The following is a 5,141-nucleotide window of genomic DNA, read 5'->3' as shown; positions in this document are numbered from 1 at the left end:
CCCCTGCATCTAATGATCTGGTGATCTGATCATAAAAGGCCACCAGGTTGGTTTGACAGGACCTGCCACTGATGAACCCATGTTGGTTGCCCCTAAGCATGCAGTCCCCTGCTGGCCCCTCATGGATGTGTGCCAGAATAATTTTCTCAAACAGCTTGCCTAGGATCGAGGTAAGACTAACTGGCCTATAGTTTCCCGGGTCCTCCTTCCTCCCTTTTTTGAAGATGGGAACCACGTTGGCCCTCTTCCACGACACTGAGAAAGGAGACAGATGCACACAAACCCGTACAATGGTTTGCAATGGTGGAGGAAGTAGGACAATAAAAGTGTCTCAGTCCATTTGTTTCTAAATAAAGAAACAAAACATTCTGTGTTCATCATCTCCACAAACTTGCATTGAAAACAAGCCCTTTCTGCAAACAGTGAGGACTGTAGCTACAGGTAAACTTTATGCAGTTTATCCTTTAAGGCATGTCCAGATGAGTGGACATTTGCTTGCCCAGAACACCCATGCCACACATACTCTAACATGTGGCAGGTTACTCAGGGTGGAGTAGGAGAGGTTGGGGCCAGGAACTGTACTGGCCCCAGCAGCTTTACCTGTGGTCCTGGGGGTCCCCCTGGGCTCCAGCCATGGCAGGAATCCTGGGCAGGAGCTGGAACATGGCTCCAGCTGGCCAGGCTCCAGTTTTGGGCTGCGCACGTTGCCACCATGTGCACCGCCCTGCTTTCTTCGGCATGGTTTCTTTGTGACCCAGGGATCTCCCAGGGCTAGACCCCCACCCCTGCACTGCAAGGTAGCAGCTGGGGACTCCCTGCATTTGCAGTGCTGTGCCACAGATAGGTAGTGCCATTTACCCCATGTCCATGCCTGCCTGGACACAGGCTTGAAGTCCAAAGTACTTCGGATCACCACGCAAGCCACTGCCAGATTCTAACCTACAATTTGTTGATGTGTGGGAGAGGAGTAAGAGGGGGAGCTAGTTATACTGCAATGCACAGCAGGCACAAGTGATGCAGTGGCAGCCTTTAGGTAGCTTGCACCTTGCTCCAGGGGAGACGTATATACGTAACACTCTTTATTGAGCTCCACTGCACTATGCATTAAAGGGAACAGATTCCATAAAAGTTATCCTCACCGTCTGTGAACTCTGGTTTACTCCAAAAAATGTAGCCATGGGCAGATGGTCACTTAAGATTATTTTTTAAGCCACAAAACAGCTGGTCTGTTCTTCAGCTCTCACTCCATGTGTAGTGCTGGAGTTGTCTCTGAGACTTGCACATTCCTGCTATACTTGAGTTGGGTGGTGGGTACAATATTTGGTTTATCTGTGTAGCAGGGTATTTATTTTCTCTGTTGCAAGTCATTATTACACAGGCGGCACTGCACAGAGTTCCCCCATAGCATTAACTTCCACAGCATAATGTATGGCACCTAGAAAAACAGTTCCTGAAATGCCTCCAACCTGTACTATAAGCACAGCAAGTGCTTGTAAGGAGTGCAGAAAGGCAAGATTTATTCTTTAATGTTTAAATAACTAGTATAATCCATAGGCAAACTTGACATCAGACTTCTTCCCTTATACACTCAAAAAACCTCCCTGTGCCTCATGCCAAGTCAGAAAGCCATGCTGTTTACAGGCACATCAAAGAACTGACCTGTCATGTTGCAGCATATAATACAGAAAGGATCATGGGGACAGGGTGTTTATTATTCACACTTACAAGGAAAATATTGAAGCATTTCTTCATATTTAAAATACAAACAAACAAAAACAACCCCCCCCCACCACATTCTTTAGGGTGATGGCTTTTTAGGTTGTCCAACAAACTTACAACCCAACATCAAAACATGATATAAAGAAATTAGTGCTCTGTAACAGGGTGTATTATATTCTCTGGATACAGAAATAGAAAACTGCCCTCTTCCCAATTCTGTGTACAAAGAAAGTTATAGCACCCTCCTCCCTTCCTTTGGTTGGTGCGACTTGCGTCCTCAGAAAAGTTGCAATTGAAAATACTCGTTCCGAACTTCACGGTTTAGCTTAGTCCATAAGTAGCATGGCTCTTGCCCAATCTTGTAAACTGGCCCAGCATTCTCTCCTAACTCAGCCTAAATTCAAAGATTTTGGAAGACATTTTTGTTTCCCATGTTTTATGTTGCATATTTTTTTTCGTATTGTGCATTTTCATGAAAGTGCCTCAGTGCAGCCCAGCGTGACACAGCATTGCAATAAGACAGTCAGTCACATTTCATGGAACACTTTTCCATGTCTTCAGGCCTTAAAGGTGGCCCCCCCACATATTTGAAGATCAACAGCAATTCTGTTTATAACGACCCACAGAAGTTTTGAAAGAGAACAATCTTTCCTTCTGGGCCATTTTCATTACTTTTATACAAAGATAGAGTGCTTTTTTTTGTTTGTTTGTTTTAAACAAAGGACTGGATCCTAAGGATCCAAAAAACACAGAGGACTCTCAGTCACTGCAAAGGCTAGTTGATGATGCAGCCTGGTGACCTGGGCTATTTCACCTGCAAGAAAGATGGAGGGGTCATCCTCCTCCTACTGAGTAAGCATTAAGCAAGGGAAATCTGAGTTCACTGGATAAAAGAAACTGTCTGGCAAGATGTTCCAGATATTTTGGAGAGGCCACAAACGTCTGGCAGATGGAGCCTTCACTTTGCCCAAATTTATTTTGGTGTAGAAGCATTAAGACAAAACCCATTTTACCAAATGGGTATGAATTTTGCAAGAAAAGTAGTAGAAGGAAAGAGACGGTCAAATGTTATCCCCCTCTGCCTTGTTATGAGACATTGAAAAGCTGCATATTTTGCTACTAACTGTCAGACAATTATGAAAAACAGACCTCAGGCCAAGCTTCATATTATTTTGTAACATAGTGGAAGGCTGAGATAACTGACAGTAGCAAATCTCCAGGCAGAGTTCAGTCAGCAGGATTTTCTTTGGCTCAGTGCAGTGTTGTTGACATCACGCAGTTCAGTAGCATGGTAGCTACTTATAATTATGCTGCTATCTTTTACTTCATGCAATGTGGCAAGCTACAGGTATGCAGAATCCATGAATCAGGCCAGTTTGGGGAAACAATAATCCAGGTAGATGGAGAGCCTTCCAGAAATTCCATAGCAGGTGGAGATTTAGCAGACCATTGATTTACTAATACAGCTTGCTTGCATATAAGAATACAAAAAAGATACATCTGACACTGAATGGCTCTGTGATCAATCAGGTTTTAGCTACCTATATAGAGCCTCTTACCCCCAGGAATACAAATTACTTTTACCCATATAACAGGCTACGCACATTGGTCATTTAAACTGCTACTGATGAGCAGTCTCTTCTGAGATGGTACATCACAAGCTCCACAACACAGCAGCAAGGGCAGAAAGCAAAGAATGCCATTTTGAATTGAAAGTGCACGTGGAATTTGGGGAAAACATGTAATGATCCAAACTGGAGTTTGGTTATAACAGAGAAGATATTGCCTCTACATTAGGAAAATAGTAATGGGACCTTTAACAGTCCCAAGTATTCAGGTCATCTCTGTTATGCCTCATACAGTGACAGCTAAGTATCCCATTTGTCTTTACAAGCACAGAAGAGCTACAAAAATCAGTTTCCACTACAGCACGTACCCAGATAAGAGGCTGTATTGTACCGCAATCCTGCACAGACGGAGTCACCACAAAATTTGTGTCCGTGTGTGAGATGTAACCAAAGTTATAGCCAGTGAGTGTTACTGCCCTGTAAGGTAGTATATAAATATTGTAGTTTTTTTCTATTTAGACACAATTTACAAGTTTTAGGTGAGTGTTATAACAGTGTTGTAATACAGTCTTCTGACCCAGTAGCAAAGATGGATGCTAGTAAAATTAGAAAAAAATCACTGTGGATTACAGCTTCATATTAAAGCCATAATTAATGACCTTAGGAGGGATTAGAATTTACTATTTTAAAGAGTTTTTCTCCTCACAGTAGCTATCTTGTAATCTCTAGCTTAAACAGGATGGATTTTATATTGTGTTAGTTGTTCCCTGCATGCTAGACAGGTATAGACTCTGTGATTTCAGAGTGGCCTGGCAAGGGAGTCAAGTTCAGTTTCACTAAAACATACTTCTATATATTACCGTATATGTGGATACTACAGGTGGACAGGCATAGCAAACACAAATGAGAATCTGTGCTCACAGCCTTCAAAGTTAATGCAGATAAACATCAAGAAGATGATCATCAGGGATCTGGGTTTCTTGTGAAAAAAAACACCACGGATTTCCTCCTCTAAAAGAGAAAAATGCAGGGAAAAGGAAGATTTCCTCTTGCAGACAGGCACAGTTTGAGCCTGCAAAGGGCTGCTTGGGGCTGAGGGGAGCAGGAGATAGTGATTACAGACTGGGGGTGCCACATGAATGTGTGTGCATGCACACATGTACATGGCCAGCAGTACAGCCCCAGGCAGCATCGTGGAGAGCAGCTCCCACAGCTGCCTGCAGGAAAGTCCTTGGGGGTGGTGTGGGAAGCACAACTTGTGGAGAGATTGAGGTAGTGGCAGGTACAGCCTGCATGGTGAGGGAGGGAATGGGACACGGTTGGCAGCTGAGGGAGCTTCCCAGCCAGCGTGATGCATGGTGCCTGGGGTGGGAATTTGAGGGCAGCAGGAGGCAGGGGGCACCTCACCATGGTGGCATGGCTGGCACAGAGCTCATGGTGGCAGCAGCAATGTGTCTCACTGCCCCACTCTGCCCTCCCACACCACATCCCACCTGCCAGGCCACAGAGGTGGCTCCTGCCCAGTGCCAGTCTAGCCAGGCTGCAGCCTTGTGCCCTGCTGTGGGCACAGAAGTCTGCCCCTGCAACGTGTCACCTCTGGTTGGGCACCTCCCCCTGCCCCACTCCCCTCCCCGCCACCTCACACCGTGGGGGGCTAGGGGCAATGGCTCAGGTGTTAAGAGGCACCAGCAGGGCTGCAGGGGATGGGAGGGCTACAGTTTGGGAGTGAAGGGCACTGGCATATCAGAGCCACAAACGCAGCAGGGGGGAGGCTGCAGCTGGACCCGTGTCCTGGTGAGTGAAGGGGGCAGGGGCAGCTCTGATCTTCCATAATTAAAAAACCTAAAATCAAAT

The sequence above is a fragment of the Gavialis gangeticus genome, unplaced genomic scaffold, assembly GCF_001723915.1.
Source record: "Gavialis gangeticus isolate Ggan-Ray unplaced genomic scaffold, GavGan_comp1, whole genome shotgun sequence".
NCBI lineage: Eukaryota > Metazoa > Chordata > Crocodylia > Gavialidae > Gavialis > Gavialis gangeticus.
The sequence above is the reverse complement of the archived record's forward strand: the minus strand, read 5'-3'. Positions refer to the sequence as shown.